The sequence below is a fragment of the Mustela nivalis genome (assembly GCF_964662115.1).
Source record: "Mustela nivalis genome assembly, chromosome: 1".
NCBI lineage: Eukaryota > Metazoa > Chordata > Mammalia > Carnivora > Mustelidae > Mustela > Mustela nivalis.
Window position 1 is genome coordinate 102,050,814 of NC_139020.1, and position 18,502 is coordinate 102,069,315.

General features: G+C 36.4%; 1 protein-coding gene and 1 long non-coding RNA gene across 2 annotated transcripts in view; one reads left to right on the forward strand and one right to left on the reverse strand.

The window, feature by feature from the left end:
• LOC309871580 (uncharacterized protein) overlaps positions 1 to 18,502 on the forward strand; it is a gene marked incomplete at its 5' end in the record, with an annotated part of 709,738 nt that overhangs the window by 526,694 nt on the left and 164,542 nt on the right. The window lies entirely within an intron of this gene.
• LOC309841566 overlaps positions 1 to 18,502 on the reverse strand; it is a 28,746-nt gene that overhangs the window by 890 nt on the left and 9,354 nt on the right. The window contains exons 2-3 of the long non-coding RNA XR_014299194.1: positions 5,094 to 5,140; positions 4,489 to 4,583 (exon numbers count right to left, since the gene is read on the reverse strand). This is a non-coding gene — a long non-coding RNA (uncharacterized lncRNA). The remainder of the gene's footprint in view (positions 1 to 4,488; positions 4,584 to 5,093; positions 5,141 to 18,502) is intronic.

Below are 18,502 nucleotides of genomic sequence, written 5' to 3' on the forward strand. Positions count from 1 at the left end.
CCTATTGTCCAATCAGTTTCAATATCTGCTTCAGAGGACATGTTAGCCATCCTTACAGATAAGTGCTTACAGGAGAGAATGTTGGACTTAATAGTTTTGCTTAGGAGGCATCAAGGGTCGCAGTGTAGCAATATTGACTGGCACATGTTAGTTTAATCTGACATTCTAAGGAATGTGACACTAGATTCTTTTAGAGTTGTTGATCTCTAGGTGATTTTTGTTACCAGCTCTGGTCTTATAAAATTTATTTTTGCACAACTATTTATATTCATGAGTCCAGACATATTCTAAAATGTCTATCATAGCCAAGCAAAGGTAACCTAAGCTTGTCCAAATAATGTACAGATGCCAAAATTATGAAACTGGGAACCAAATGACTTGTGTATGTTCTGTTCTTGCAATCCAGTTAAATATAAATGTCATCAATAGTATTTCAAGGGCTAGATTATCCTGAAATAAATGAGTTTATACTGACTGGTAGGTTCCTCAATAAAAGTGATAGATTTTTATCATGCAGATGGGAAAAATTAGACTTGTTTTCCACTGAGGTAGCATGAACCAGCAAAATAACACGATGGATGGCTCAGTCATCAGTATGATTTCCTCATCTATGAAACACAGGAGACTTCTGAAAATAAAGAAAACTGAAATTAGTAATTTTTCCCTCATTTGACTATTCCAAAAAGAAAAATAATTTCTCTTCAGTCCTTTGAGTTCATTGAGGGAACAGTCCAAACAAATGTGAAGTCAGAATGTGTTAGGTAATTGAAACCCATGTATCACTGTAAGCATTTTTTAAAAGAAACCTAATTAACTGAAAAGTATTAAATCTGTCTTTATATAGGTTTTATTGATATGCAGATTCTTACTTTCATGGTTTCCATTGACACTCTATTGTATGACATTATATGAAAATAAGTGTTTATATGTTAATAGTGTTGCAAGATGGCTTAGGTAGTTGTTCTAAATGCCTGTCTTTGGAGGAAGAATATGGTTCTGTAAGCTTCCTCATAAGAAAAACAAAATAAGTGTATATATATCTATAGAGTGTATGTTATCCATATAATATATCTTACTTTTAAAAAGTAATTATTTAAAGTTAATTTCTTGGGTGCTTGGGTGGCTCAGTTGGTTAAGCGACTGCCTTCAGCTCAGGTCATGATCTCGGAGTCCCAGGATCAAGTCCCGCACTTGGCTCCAAGCTCTATGGGGAGTCCGCTTCTTCCTCTGACCTTCTCCCCTCTCATGCTCTCTCTCTCCTTCTCTCTCTCACATAAATAAATAAAATCCTTAAAGTTAGTTTCTCACTCCCCCCCCCACTTTTTCCTGGTACTCTTAATTCTTTTTAAGCAAAAGGTTGTTTGCTATCTAATGAGCATGTAAAAATAAAATACCTAATGATGGTGTCTAAAAACCAAAGTGCACATTTAAAGTTTATTATTATTGGGATGCCTGGGTGGCTCAGTCAGTTAAGCATCTATCTGCCTTTGGCTCAAGTCATGATCTCAGGGTCCTGGGATCAAGTCCTACTTGGGGCTTCTTGCTCAGTGGGGAGCCTGCTTTTCCCTCTACCTGCTGATCCCCGTTTGTGTGCTTGCTTGCTCTCTCTCTCTCTGACAAATAAATAAAATCAGTTACTGGACACCTAGGTAGCTCAGTGGGTTAAGCCTCTGCCTTCAGCTCAGGTCATGATCTCAGGGTTCTGAGATTGAGGACCTCTCGGCTCTCTGCTCAGCGGGGAGCCTGCTACCCCCTCTCTCTGCCTGCCTGTCTACCTACTTGTGGTCTCTCTCTCTGTCAAATAAATAAATAAAATATTCTAAATAAATAAATAAATAATAAATATTTAAAGATCTATTATTATTGAATATTTTAAAGGACTCAAGTTCAAACTGTAAGCAATGATTGGATCTAAAATTAAGGGGGAGCACCCACTCACAAAATAGGAATTCAGTATATTCAGGACTGCCTTTGGTTTCCTCAGATACTTGATTTTCTAGATATTTTTTAAACCAATGAAGGCATACATTTGGGACTCTCATAAATATAGAAAACCTTGAAACATGGTTTCCTGGCCTGACATACCACCATTAGTTTGGACCTAGGGAAGTGATGACCTGGATGGTTCTGTAAAAACAACACTACAACTTGGGTGGTTTAGCCAAACTACACTTCAGACAGAGCAAGAAAACAGCTCCTATCTAAAGGCTAAAGTCTTTACCTTCACAAATTTATCAATTACTGCAGTCACACATCACCCAATTTATCTTATTCATAGGACAGGACTTGTTTCTCTGTTATAGCTCCCTCAGACCTCTACCTGCCTTTAGGTTTTGCAATGGATACTGCCACTAATTCTGAAAAAGCAGCAAGTGATTTAACAATGAGCCTGTTCTTAGGGGACTGAAACTATGAAGGCCCACGTCAGTCAGCTTGGACCCAGTCAGCTAACAGGAATCTGCCAGAAAAAAGAGCAGCACCCACACTTGGCTGGGCCCTTGGGTCTGGCTTTCAGCCACTGTGATCTGCATGCTCAGATAGATGGAGCAATTAGATAGGCCTGTTAAGTCTTATGTCTTCATTATTGATTTATACTATGAACTCAGCATGATTATTGAACCAGACCAGCCAGTGAAACAAATGAGTCATTGATCTTTACATAGGCTTATATTTCCAATTTATATTTGAAGAGGAAATACATGGATATACCATTATTTCTGGTATTTTGTTTGAAAGCTTGAACAGAGATTTGGATAATTCAATGTTCCCACATCCTGACCTTTCATTGTCGTTCCTTCTATGGAAACACTATCTAATAGAACTTTCTTTTATGATGGAAATGTTATACTCTATCCTGTCCAATACAGTAGCCACTAGCCACATGTGGCTATTAAGTATCTGAAATGTGACTAGCGTGTCAGAGGAGATGTGTTTTTATTTTTGTCTTATTCTCATTTGAATTTAAATAGCCACGTGTGGCTAGTGGCTACTATATTTGTACAGTGTAAAAGCTTTAGAGGATGCATATGAATTTTTCTCCTCTGTTCATGAATAACACCTGTAGAAATTCTACCTTTTTTTTCAAAGCCCTGTTTAAATACTGCCCCTTTTATAAAGACTTTATGGATTCTCCCACCATTACGCCACCTTTCTCTGAGTACATATCATTGTGTACTTCTGATAGATTTCTGCCGTATGTTGTAATTATCTGCTCTACTCTATAATAAACTGCTTGAAGACAGGGATTGTGTCCACTCAGTGATAGACTATCTACAGCAAATATTTGAGGAATTAAACTGAGTTGTAGGTTTTGTTGGGGGAGGGAAGAAGTTATTATTTATTTAATACATGCTTATTAGAGAAGCACTGACACTTTGTCATCCTTTTTTCATCCTCTCTTTTTAAACTAAATTTAATAAAAACTATTATTTCCATCTCCTGATTAATCTGTTAGCACTGTGGTAGAAATGCAAAACAAAACTACTGTATTTTCTCCTCATCTTCATAGACAACAACACAATGCTATACATAGAGGAAGAACTCAGTAAATACTTATTGAATCAATGAGATATGCTTATATTGGCATATGATGTTAGAAAAATTCCTTCTAGAATATTCACATAAGTCTTTTCTCAAAAATAAACTTTAAGAACTGTTCTATATCTTGGGCGCCTGGGTGGCTCAGTGGATTAAGCCGCTGCCTTCGGCTCAGGCCATGATCTCAGGGTCCTGGGATCGAGCCCCGCATCGGGCTCTCTGCTCAGCAGGGAGCCTGCTTCCCCCTCTGTCTCTGCCTGCCTCTCTACCTACTTGTGATCTCTCTCTCTGTCAAATAAAATAAATAAAATCTTTAAAAAAAAAAAAAAAGAACTGTTATATATCTTGATTGTGGAAATGGTTACACAACTGTGTGTGCTTATCAAATCTCAGAGCTATACACTAAAGAGGGTGAATTTTAAAAATTAAAATTTTTTTAATTTTTGTAATATTTATTTATTTATATAGAGATTATTTATTTATTTTAGGGAAGAGAGTGAGTGGGAGAGAGAGGGGGAGAGAATCCAAAGCAGACTCTGCTGAGTGCAAAGCCAGTGCTGAGTTCGATCCCATGACTGGGAGATCATGACCTTAGCCAAAACCAAGTCTAACACTTAACTGAGCTTGAAAAAAAAACTTATATGTAGCCACCCAAATGTTCCTATATATGATTTTTTTTTAAGCTGAGTAAAAATATTGTGTACTTCAGTAATGCTTGTAATTTTAAGTAACTGTTTACCATTTGGGCACTAAATCTAAGATATTTATATAATATATAATACTAATTGTATTCAATTATGTCTTTCTCTGGTGCCAAATAACACTAATTGACTTGTGCAGAACAGTGAAGTAATCTAAGACAGGTGTTCCATGATTAAAAGAGTGGAGTTAGACCTTATTTTAAAAACCCAATTCTTCCACTTGCTAATTTGGAATACTGCTAATACTTACCACATTGTATTATACCAGCTTACACTTGCTGAATACATGCTGTATATGCTATGTTCTCAAGACTCTGCTTAGGTTAATTCAATCCTCCAACAACCCTGTAAAGTGAGTATTATTATCATCACTTTAAAGATGACAAAATGGACATAGAAAGATTCAGTAACTTGCCAGATGTCCCACAGAATTAAAGTGGTGCTTGGCCATCATATGTTCTTCATATGTTTTTAGTACTTCTGACTGTCAGCTGACAGAGTCAGGAGACAGGTTTAAGCAGCACACATAGTCTCTTACCAATCTTATCATCTCTGAACATTAATTCTCTTCAATAAAAAGAAGATATTATTTTCTTCCCATCTCATAGGGAAGGATGCTTTTAGGGTTAAATGAGATATTAATATGGAGATGTGAATTACCCATTTCATAATTATACTTGTGCTTAGTATTTTAAGTTAAAGTTGGAGTCCCTTTTCATGTTTATAGGACTTTGATCCCAGGTATGCCTCATTTGCTGACAAGAGGTATTCCTCACTCCCATTTTCACAATTAGTCATGACTGTACTTGAAGAAGTCAGGGAAGGGGAACAGTAAAGATTTCAGCCTCCTAATACCTAATTATACAGCAAAGCTCCTTGGGGCATTTTTCCTTTGTGAAAATCTGCAAAAGAAGAAAAGGAAGAACAGATGAGAACGGAAGGAACTGGAGGTTGAAAGAAAAGGTGGGAGAATCTCCTAGAACTCACTGAAAAAAAAAACACAATTAATTCAACCAACAAGAGCCCTTGTAGCATTTTCTATTGCCCTCTGCCTCCTTCCATTCACTCAGCTGGGTACTGTCAGATTCACAAAACACTAGCCACAGGATGGATTCCTAATGTAAAACTTTTTAAAAGAGTAATTAAATACTTCAGTATCAGAGCACGTAGAAACTGTTTCTTGTTTCAAGAGTATACATGGAATAATTGGGGAGGGGTCAGGGGAGTGGTTAAGTGAAGTTAAATCGTTCTACTTAGTATTTCTTCAGACATTTTGTACCTATTCATTGTCTGTCAACAAATTACTTGAACAGGATCATGTGTCCATGCACATAAGTTCCTCAGTTTATAAATACCCCAAATTACGTCCAAACAGATTTATGACTATAGATCAAACTTTACTAATTAGGACCAACTACCAACATATTGTACTCTTTTCTTTTTTGTAAAAGCAGTCGTTCAGATGAGTAAGAGCCAATGGCTTTAAGGAGTTCAAGTTAGGTGGAGACCTTAAAGAAATGTAGCTGATTATAGTAAATTATAAAATACTGTGCTTCTTCATACTTTTTGTAAATTCAGCCTCCTGCGAATATATGTTTACTTCTTCTTCTTCATCTTCTTTTTTTTTTTTTTTTTTTTTTTTTTTGAGTGGAGTAAGGAGAGAAGTATTCTGTCAGAATAAAATTGTTTTAGTTCTTTTGGTCAATGAATATTAAGTATGATTCAAGTCTAAAGCTGACACTGCCTGTTCCTTTTGATTGTGAATAATAGTAACAGTAACAGCTTCTATTCCTCAAGTGTTTACCCCATACAAATGTAATACAGGGTAAATCACTCTAACTGCTACAACCAGTAAACCCCAGGTCCCCACAATAGCTTAATTAAAAAAAAAAAAAATCTGGTAGATGGCATTAGAATCTGATATGGGTCAGGTGGCTCTTCCTTGTGGCTTTTTTCTAAGTGATGATTGCAGGAAACACATTCCTTCCATCCTGCAAATTTGCCATCTCAAAACTCTTACTTCTAATAGTATGGATGTAGTAGAGAGAACTTTTATCTGCTGCAGTCTACAAGTGACATATCACTTATGTTTACATTCCACTGGTGAGACTTAGTCTTGTGACCTCACCTAGATTCTCAGGGAACTGGGAAATATAGTAAAGAAAATGAAAGAGGTGGTGATCCCATACTATGGCATTTGCCATAATCAGACACTGGGCTTTATGTATGTTGACTCATTGAATGTGCACGAGAACACTAGAAAGTAAATATTACTAACCTCACTTCATAGATGAGAAGTCAAAGATGCAAAAACTTAAACAAATTGTCTAATTTTTACATGAATGGTGGACTTAAGGTTCAAATACAACCTATCATTAAAAAACAAAATTTAACAAATGAAGATGTAAAAAATATATAAATTGGCAAAGGCTATAAAAAAAAAAAGAAAAAAAAAAAAAAAGAAATAGAGCTAGTAACTTGGTTATGACAAATGCCCAAGCTCAGTAATACTTAAAGAAATAGAAATTTAAGGGGGAAAACATTTTAACTTGAGAAGTTAACAACAGCAACAAGAAGTTTAGTGTTATACCCACTGCTAACAAGGGCATGGTCAAAATAATAGTGAAAAGAGAGTCAGAGGCACTGAAGTATTAATACTGGTTGTTTTATGTCGGAGGATTTATGGGTGATGGTCCTCACCGATTTACCTTTAAATATTATTGCATTTTAGCCATGATGGATTCCGAAAGGCCTACAATATTCTGCCTTCTCACCTTAGAGAGGTACAGGCGGGCATTTCTGACTTCTCCCTGTGCACAGAGGCACACAGAGGCAATTGGGTTGTTTCCTGAGACCCCTGTTGCCCAGCGGCAGTCCCTTTTGCAAAGAGCACAGTTGGGCTCAGGTCAGCAGCAGTCCTTTGTGGCAAAGCCTGCCTTTGCATTGACTTGCAAGATTTTGCGTTTCTTCAGGCAAAAAGTGGTCAAAACCGTTACTATGTAATTTGTTCCCAGAGATTTGAAACATTCAGTGAAACTTTAAAACTTCGCATGATGTATTTTTTTAGAAAGTTATTGTTTGAGAATAATGTCTTTTTATACCAGAAAATAGTTATCCTGAAATGATATTGAAAACTTCTCCTTCCCTTTATTTTTTTAATCAATACATGCTAAAGTGACAAGTCCTCAGTATTTGGCATCTTCATTCATTCCTGTGCTTGAGGAGGAGCGCTGAGGTGCTCAGTTTAGACTATGGGGCAGTAGAGGTGGTGGGGTTCTGAGAGGGGGTCTGAAGAGGACCTCCTGTCCTCCAGCCTCCTTGCCAGGCCTTCACATTTGCTCTCTTACATTGTGGGCCATGTCCTTCTGCTTGGTGTTTTGGCTTTGTGATGGAGGTGGTGGACGGGTGGAGGAGGCTGCCTGAAGAAAATAATCTGATGTCACAGAGCAGAAAAAAATTACTGCATTTTATAAAAACATAAACACCTATATACATACCCAAGTACAAATAGCATATAACTGCTTTATAGGAAATCCCGGTTTAGGCTATAGAAGGGCACAGCTCTTCCCACATAAGTGAACATACTACTTTAAAGAAATATGGATGTGTACCTAGTCCTGAAACATCCCACAACCTCAAAACAAAAAATAATCACTTAAGATATGACTACGAAAAAATGAGAGTGATTCATTTCTGTAACTTGTGGGATCTGTCATCATTTTATTGTCAATCCTGGAAATTGTGTCTTTTTAATTCCTTTCTGTAAAGAAATATTGATTTTGGCAGTAATAAAGCTGTCAGAACATTAGTGCAGAGATAATATTATCACATAATTAAGAAACTATCACCTTATCTATTAATAATATTATTCATATGGAAAGCAATGTAAAGGCTGCACCTGCAGAATAAAGTGCATTTAAGAAGACATATTCTGAGGTTGCCTGGGTAGCTCAGTCATCAGGCATCTGCCTTCAGCTCAAGTCATGATCCCAGCGCCCTGCATCAAGCTCCCTGCTCAGCGGGAAGCCTGCTTCTCCCTCTGCCCCCGCTTGTGTTCCCACTCTCACTGTGTCTCTGTCAGATAAATTAAATCTTAAAAAAAAAAAAAAAAAGATTTTGAAAAAATGGACAGAAGAATATGTGGACGAGGGGTAGTACAGAGGATGGAGTGTTTCATAGTGCTTCTGGCCATCTGGGAAAATCCATTTCAAATTGACACCCAATTCAGGTATGACTCTTTTAGCCAAAATAAAAGGATTTCTCATGTTTTCAGTATTGGAAAGGACAAACTTTCATGAAAATCAATTGGTGAAGATTTCCTCCTTTAAATGAATTTTGAGAGATTTAATTAGCAGGGTCCAAAAATAGTCTATAAAGATTAAAAATGTCTTTAAATAAGAAAGTGACCAAAGCCAAAATAAACCAGCATAAGATCAGAAAAATATAGGGAAAGCAAAATAAAGTCAAGAAGATAGAAGACAGATCTCCATAACCTGGAAAAAAGAAAAAAATCATTTGGATAGTATTTCTCTGATCAAGGCAGAGTATAAGGTTTTAACTTTAAGGTCCATCTCACCAAATCTAAATAGTGGGTTTTTCTTCCTAACTACATATGATTTCTCAAAAGTTAGCTTTTTGTAACATGGCTAGTTATTACATCAGCATTTTTATATTTTAATGCAGCATTTCCCCAAATACAGTTTATATAGTACTGAGTCTAAGCAAGAATAATAAGATGTTATGCAAATAAAGATCCTGTGCTGGGTGAAACAAATTATAAAAAGATTTACTGATGACAAAATTTATTTTAGCCTTTATACTAGTACTTACTATGGCCCTGCAGTGGGTACAGGGAAGAAGGGAATATAACGTTCAGCATTTCACCAGTGAACCCTTGTTTTGCCATGAAACATGTTGAGGGGCCAGTGTCTTTTGGATCATGCTTTGGAGGCAATGATTTGACACCACTTCTCTCTACCAACAAAGGCCCTTCTCATTAGTTGCAAAAGGGAGAATAATGCCATGGTAAAGTGTGTGGATTTTGGACCAGACTGCTGGCATTTAAACTCTGTGACTTGTTGTGGACTTTTGGGGCAAGTTACTTGACCTCTCCTTGCTTAATTTTTTTTTTTTTTTTTAATCTCCAGGGTGGGCATCCTGGTAGTATGTAGCTGAGACAAAGGTATTATGAGCTTTAAATAACTTGATACAATTGAAGTACCTAGAACATCCTCTGGCATATGGTAAAGTCTCAAAATTAGATGTTGACTATTACAACAAATAAGCAGTTGCACCAAATATCCTTCTATACAAGAACAACTCCAACAAATCTATTTGGGGTTATGATATATAGGACATGCTCTTTATTTTTGTAGAGGTTTTCCCCCATGACTGCAATGATAAGACTTTTTTTTTTTTTTTAGTCTAAAATTTGTGATTAAAACTGGGAGATTTTCTTTTTTCTAGCCCCAAAACATGACCATTTTAACCTTTGTTTTTTCCTCTTTAGTCCATAATTCTCATCATTTTGTAGTGATATAATGACAAATGGGACTGCTTTCATCTTTGTTCTGTTATGGAATATATCTTTTTTTTTATTAATTTTTTATTTTTTATAAACATATATTTTTATCCCCAGGGGTACAGGTCTGTGAATCACCAGGTTTACAACACTTCACAGCACTCACCAAAGCACATACCCTCCCCAATGTCCATAATCCCACCCCCTTCTCCCAAACCCCCTCCCCCCAGCAACCCTCAGTTTGTTTTGTGAGATTAAGAGTCACTTATGGAATATATCTTAAATCTCATATCCATGAACAACTAGAGCACTAAGGTTTGATTAGGGCATCATACTGACAATATGTTTTCACATGCATAAGAATGTGGTTCTTCCTAAACCATTTTCCTTTTGCCCAGGGTGTCTCCTTGCCCCCACCTGTAGGTTCAGCTTTATGTTCAACCCCAAGCAGGAAGCATGAATTATTTATTGCACACTTGTTGATCCTTTTTTTAAGAGGGAGAGAGAGCACATGCATGAACAGGGTAGGGAGAGGGGCAGGGTGAGAGAGAATCTTAAGCAAGCTTCACACCTAGCTCAGAGCCCCATGTGGAGCTTGATCTCACAGCCCTGATTCATGACCTGAGCTGATAGCCAGTCAGATGCTTAACTGACTGAGGCACCCAGGCTCATTTACTTAAAATCTATCATACCTATTGCTCATTTATTTAAATCTGTCTCATTCTTTATGAAGGATTTCAAACAGATTGGCTCACTATCAATATCAGCTTTGCTACTCATCACCCTACAACCCTCAAAAAATGATCTGCTGCTCAGGCACCCAGTAGCTGGATCTGACCCCCTTGCTCCAGCTCTCTCCTACAGAGCTCATACACTGGCACGCCTAGATCCTGTCTTATTGGCTCCAAAGTCCCTCCATTTCAACTTCCAGGTCCCAGATAATCAGATCTCCTATATCACAATCTGTTCTAAGGAATCCTTGATCAAACCCCTTTTTATAGAACCTCTTGGAAAAAACAATATATGGTGATGGCCAGTATTTTTAAGGAAGTCATACCAATTTCCATGTTTATATCCCTCAGAAAGAAAAATAATTCACATTATTGAATTCATGGGAAGGACAATGCTTGCAACTTTTTTGTGGGAATATTTGTCCAAAAGTTTCTCCATTTTTTGTTTAAGATTGAAACCAAAGAACTAAATGGGATATGTCCAATAAGTTCCTCCAGTGAATCAATAGATATCATTATTGTCAATCAAACATTGCCAGAGTGCCTCCCCATGTCTTTGAAGCAAATGCCCAGATTACTTACAATCTAGAGAATACACATATGCTTAGACTTATGAAAAAGAATAAAATAATGGCTCGAAACTAATATTTGATGTCTTAAGTGTATATACTAATGAGTTTTTTAACTGAGTGATTTATTCAGATTTTTCCATTGTAAGATTTCTAACACCCTAAAACACAGGTTAATTTTTCTGATAGTAATCTGATCTATCAGCTTCCCTAATTAACATTGCCCAAATTTTTTAATTATTTTTTATTGTGGTAAAATTATGTAACATAAAAGATGCAGTTTTAACTATTTTGAAATGTATAATTCATTGACATTAATCACATTCACAATATTGTGTAACCATCACTACTATTTTGAAAACTTTTTCATCACCCCAACTAGAACATCTACTCATTAAGCAGTAACCCCCTATTTTCCCCTCTTCTCCTCCCCCAGACCTTTGTAACTTTTATTCTACATCCTGTCTCTACAGATTTGCCTATTCTAAATACTTCTTATAAGTAGAATCATACAATATTTGTTCTTTTATGTCAGTTTATCTCACTCAGCATAATATTTTCAAGGTTCATCCATGTTGTAATATATATCAGAACTTTATTCCTCTTCGTGACCAAATAATATTCCATTGAATGTATATACCATATTTTGTTAATCCATTCATCTGTTGACAGATACTTGAGTTGTTTCAGCCATTTGGCTATTGTTAATAATATTGTAATGCATATAAGTATCTGTTTGAATCCTATTTTGAATTCTTTGGGTATATAACTGGATGCCTAGGAATTGAATTTCTGTGTGATATGATTTAGCTTTTTGAGGGACCTCTAAAACTGGTTTCCACAACTGTTGCACTCGTTTACATTCTTACCAGCAGTGTATCAGGGTTCAAATTTCTTTTGTGTGAGGCCTCTGATTTTGTTCTTCCTTTTCCAGATTGTTTTGATGTTCTGGGACCTTTGCAATTTCATATGATTTTGAGAATTGGCTTTCCCATTTCTGGGGAAGAAAATGCTGTTAGAATTTTTATGGGAATGGCATTGAATCTGTAAATAGTTTTGAATAGTATTGACATATTAACAATGTTGAGGCTTTCTATCCATTAACATGGGATGTCTTTCCATTTAGTTAGATCTTCTTTAATTTCTTCCAGCAATGTTGTGTAGTTTTCTGTGTACAAGTTTTTCACTCCTTGGTTAAATTTATTGCTAGGTCTTTTATTCTTTCAGGTACTATTTTAAGTGAAATTATCTCCTTAATTTTCTTTTCATATTATTAACTTTTTTCATGTACAAACACAACTAATTTTTGTTGGTTGATCTTGTATTTTGCAACTTGCCAAATTTGTTTATTAGCTGTAGGAGTTTTCTTTTTGTATTTGGGGGGATTTTCTTTACAAAGAATCATGTCCCCTGTGAATGAAGATAGTTTTACTTTCTTTCTCTCCTTGAATTTCCCTTTTCTTGTCTAGTATCGCTGGATAGAGCTTCTAATACAATGTCGAATAGAAGGGTATTCTTATTTTGTTCGTGACTTTAGGGAGAAAACTTTTATTCTTTTACCACTGAGTATATTAGTCATGGGTGTTTTCGTTAATGCCCTTTATCATGTTGAGGAGTTTCCCTTCTCTTCCTGGTTTTCTGAGCTTGGTTTTCGTTTTTTGTGTTTGTTTTGTTTTTGTTTTGTTTTTGTTTTTGTTTTTTATCCAGAGAGAGTTTGGGATATCATAATGTATTGAGTTGAGGATAGCTGTGACATATAACAACTGTTTGCTTAGTGTCTGGGTCTCTTGTAGTAGTGAAATTCCTGCATTATTGTTCCTCTAGCAGGACCAAAATTAGGCTGAGTAAAGGGAAGGGATCATTGATTCTGTCAAGTATCTGGTATAAAATCTTCACTGCTAGCCTGAACAGTTCTGCTTTCTTAGGTTATAATTTATGCCACTTCTGCTTATGGATCCAGACTATTTGTGTTGGCCCTCCATCTGGGACAGAGTCCCTTGACTCACCAAAAATAGTTTGGTCTCTACTCTCAGCTCTTCCCACTAGGTCAAAATTATCTGCAAAACTCCAGTTTCTTTTCTTTTCTTTTTTTTCTTATTTTATTTTATTTTATTTTATTTTATTTTATTTTATTTTATTTTTTCAGTGTTCCAAGATTCATTGTTTAGGCACCACACCCAGTGCTCCATGCAATATGTTTCCTCCTTAATACCCACCACCAGGCTCACCTAACCCCCACCCCTCTCCCTCCAAAACCCTCAGTTTGTTTCTCAGAGTTCACAGTCTCTCATGATTCATCTCCCCCTCCGATTCCCCCAATTCATTTATTCTTTCCTTCTCCTAATGTCCTCCAACTCCAGTTTCTACATTGATGACTTCTTCCCTCTATCCCCAGGCTGTGGCCCCTGATCAGTGTCTCATGACCCACATCTCTTGTCAAGTCTCCCATCCTCCTACCCAAGCTTTCTGGGCATCTCTGGTGACTTGGTTATTATGGTCACTTCTGACTTTGAGAGCCTCTCTCCACAGTTCTCAATGTCACTCATACATCATCACTTCTTACTCTCTCTTCTAGGCTGATCCAAGGGTAAACCTCAGCCCTCTTTGATTTCCACCAAAATACCAATTACACAAGGAATGTGTGTGGAAAAAACTACACTAGAAATTTGGGGAAATGGTTTGGGTTCATAACCCAGTAACATAACAGCTAGAATATCAGATTTTGCTATTCTTAAAAAAATCTGCTCAGCCCTTTGTGCTGAGTGGAGGTGTAGTTGCCTATCATGTTGCATATTCCCCTCTTACTTTCACTCCACTGATCGCTTTATTATGGAAAGCAGTTTAGTTCTTTCTACCCTATTATAAACTAGGTTCTGGTGTCCCGTTGCATATCGACAGACTCATTCTTGTGCTGGGTCTGTCCCTTCCAACTTCCTTCCACCAAAAAGTAAAAGAACAGCATAGAAATGTTTGATTTCCTCAAATGAATTAGGCCACCTCTCTTAGAAAATGGAAAAGGCTACAGTCAGTTTGAGTTTTAAATAACAGAGTTTCTCTCACATACACATACACAGATGCATATAAATAACACACTTTAAATACTTGAATACTTTTATGTTAAAAGATAGGATATCATATATTGTACCCTAATCCCACAGTTCCCAAACTGTGCGCAAAGTTTTCCCAGAGTGCTATAGTGAACTCACAAGGAGTATGGTAGGATATTTAGATTTTTGAATGAAATACAGGCACAGCAAACAACAAGCTCTAGGTGGTCTGTAGCTTCAACATTAGATTGTCTTGCATGCCATTTGGCGATCTCTGATCTTTGTAAAGCTGAGTTTTCTGCGATTGCTTTGATAAAAAGCAAGAACTATACTAAAACCAACGTGGAACAGGAAATAAGAAAAGTGAGAACCCCATTACTATTTAACATAGTACTGGAAGTCTTAGCCTCAGCAATCAGACAACAAAAAGAAATAAAAGGCATCCAAACTGGCAAGGAAGAAATCGAACTTTCACTATTTGCAATGACATGATAGAGACATGAAGACATGTAGAAAACCCAAAGACTCTACCAGAAAATTGATAGAACTCATACATGAATTGAGCAAAGTCACTGGATAAAAGTCAATGTGCAGAAATCTGTTGCATTTCTATACACCAATAATGAGACAGCAGAAAAAGAAATCAAGGAATTGATCCCATTTGCAGTTGCACCAAAAACAAGATACCTAGGAATAAATATAAATAAAGAAGTAAAAGATCTGTACTCTGAAAACTATTGAACTCTTATGAAAGAAATTGAAGAGTTCACAAAGAAATGGAAAATGTTTGATGCTCGTGGACTGGAAAGACAAATTTTTTTTTCAAATAATATTGATTTTTTTTGGAAGAACAAATATTGTTAAAATGTCTATGCTACCTAGAGCAATCTGTACTCAATGCAATCCCTATCAAAATACTGTCATCTTTTTTTACAGAGCTGCAACAAATAATCCTAAAGTTTGTATAGGACCAGAAGAGATCCCAAAGAGTCAAAGGAATGTTGAAAAAGAAAACCAAAGCTGGTGCCATCACAATTCCAGACTTCAGGCTATATTACAAAGCTGTAATCATCAAGACAGTATGGTACTGGCACAAAAACAGGCACAGAGATCAATGGAACAGAGTAGAAGACCCAGAATTGGACCTTCTACTCTATGGTCAACTAGTCTTCGACAAAGAAGGGAAGAATATCCAATGGAAAAAAGTCTCTTCAACAAATGGTGTTGGGAAAACTGGACAACAACACACAGAAGAATGAAAATGGACCACTTTCTTACACCATTCACAAAAATAAATTTTAAATGAAAGAAAGACCATCAAAATCCTAGAGGAGAACACAGGCAGAAACCTTTTTGGCCTCAGCCATAGCAATTTCTTACTAGACACATCACCACAGCCAAGGGAAACAAAAGTAAAAATGAACTATTGGGATTTCATCAAGATAAAAATCTTCTGCACAGCAAAGGAAACAATCAATAGAACTAAAAGGCAGCCTACAGAATGGGAGAAGATATTTGCAAACAACATACCTGATAAAAGGTTAATATCCAGAATCTACAAAGAACTTTTAAACTCAACACCTAAAAAACAAATAATGTAGTTAAGAAATGAGCAGAAGACATGAATAAACAGTTTTCCAAAGAAGACATCCAGATGGCTAACAGACCCATGAAGAGATGCTCAACATCACTCATCATCAGGGAAATACAAATCAAAACCACGATGAGATACCATCACATACCTGCCAGAATGGCTAAAATTAACAGCACAAGAAACAATAGGTGTTTGTGAGGATGCAGAGAAAGGGGAAACTTCTTACACAGTTGGTGAATGCAAACTGGTGCAGGCATTCTAGAAAATAGTATGGAGGTTCCTCAAAATGTTAAAAATAGAACTACCCTATGATCCAGCAATATCAGCAATAGGTATTTACCCAAAGGACACAAAAATACTGATTCAAAGAGGTACATGAATCCTGATGTGTATAACAGTATTATCAACAATAACCAAACTATGGGGAGGGCGAAATGTCCATGGACTGGTGAGTGGACAAAGATGTGGTGTATATATATAATGAAACACTACTCAGCCATCAAAAAGAATGAAATCTTGCCATTTGCAATGGCATGAATGGAGCTACAGTGTATTAAGCTAAGTAAAATAAGGAAGTCAGAGAAAGACAAATATCATACGATCTCACTCATGTATGGAATTTAAGAAAGAAAACAGAGGAACATGTGGGAAGAGGGGAAAGAAAAAAAGGAGAGAGGGAAATAAGCCATAAGAGACCCTTAACAACAGAGAATAAACTGAGAGTTGATGGAGGGAGGGGGTGGGGGATGGGCTAGATGAGTGATGGGTGTTTAAGGAGAGCACTTGTTATGATGAGTACTGGGGATTGTGTGAAAGTGATGAATTACTGAATTCTACTCCAGAAACCAAAGTTGCTCTGTCTGTTAACTACCTAAATTTTAAATTTAAAAAATAAGAATACTAAAAAAAAGAGAAGTGAGAACCAATCTGATTCCAAGGATTGAGGAGTTTTGCAGGAGCCAACAGGTGCACACATCCCATTAGTAAGTAATTGTGATTATTTAGGAATAAAATAAAAATATTTCTTCTTTCAATTTGTGTGTGTTATTTTTGCAAAGGCTACTAAGTTGTTAAGACATAAATATTTATTAAGTTCTTTGGGCCCTTACTGCTTAATAAATGAAACTATTAAATATTTCCTTTGACTTAGGGGCACTGTGAAAAAAAAAAAAAATACCAAGAAAGTTTAGGGAACTCTGCCCTACTTTTTTACATATGTATATGTATCACTTTAAAAACCCATATTTAATATTATGAAAGGGTAATCAAAGTAAATAATACAAACATCCAGAGAAGTTATTACTATAAAAAGCACTAATTACTGAGAACACGATTATAATTAATATTACCTTCTTTTTAGCATAAATACCTGTAAAACTTTAAAAGATATTACAATATAACTTTAAATCAGTAAAGTCTCAGGAGAAAGTCGAGCACTGATTAATACAACTGTTTAAAAAAAAGATGCTCTAGTTAGTTTAACATTTTTCATTAATTGAATGTTAATGAAAAATTCTTTTTCAACTCCTTCTGAAAACTTACTCAGAAACATGTTGGCCATTCTTCTGCCTTGGTGGGTACAACTTGCTAAATATAATTAAATCTTCCTTTGGTGAGTAAGTAACTTCATAAGAGGTTAATCACTTAAGGTTACACTCAGGGTTACAAACATCGCAAGCATCAAAATCGGCATCTGAAACTAGACGTTCATGCTCCAAGCACTTGAGCTATCGACGGTTCAGTTAGTTTAGGAAATATTGCATGTTGTACTTCACCTGGGAGTGTCAGTGTCCACTGGCATATTAAAGACTGAGAAATTGTACAAGAAAGAAGTTTTTAAACTTACTTCAACTCTGCATTTCCAAATTCTTTGACCCCAATATCCATTTTCCACCTAACAGTCACACTGTTCTGTCTGAGGCTGTGAGCTCCAGCGTCACACTGCTGGCTTCCAATTCCAGTTCCACTGCTTAGCCAGGTCATACCACTCCTTGAATCCTTGCTTTCCTCATCCATAAAATGGAAATAATGCCAATACTACTTGTGAGCATTGGATGAGAAAATATATGTAAAGCACATACTAAGTTCTTAACAAATTTAGCTAGAACTGTTGTTGTTAGCAGTCCTCAAAATTAGTGTTTATACAACATAATTGAAAATACCCTTGTAAATGTTCCAACAAAAGCATAAAAATGCATACCCAAGTAATTCCTGCCGGTCTCTCACATGCCACTGAGAACACGAAATTTATTGAAAGGCTCTCAGGTAGCACATATTTGTGAGAAAGATTATTGTCAATCCTGGCAAAGTCTGGAGTATTCATTTGGGGATGAAGGCCCGGGCAGTGTTATAGCCATTGCTGGGATCTGCTGATGTCTGTCTAGATATCTGTAGGTATACAGATGGTCCACGGGAGGATAAAGGGAAAGCTGGTACTCAAAGGCAGATAAAGAAAAGGCAGAGAGAGAAGGGAGCATTGACCAGTGCTGCTGCTCTTACCACAGTGAGTGGAACAAGAATATCGTGCCATTAATTTTGCCCCTTTCCTAAATCACAAAGGGGAAAGATGCTTTTTGTAGTGGTTACTGTTCCCAAAGAAAAATAAATCATGTTCTCTTTCTTTGAAACAGAAAGTGGAATATTGTGTTTTCTTCTGAAATCTATGATTAGGTGAAATCAGTAAAGAAGATAATACAGAGTAAATGCAGCAGGCCTCATTTGGTGAATTAGAAAATTCCTAAGGAGATATCAGACAACTAATATTGCTATTTTCTATGTGTTTGTGTAGCGACTTTTCTTTTT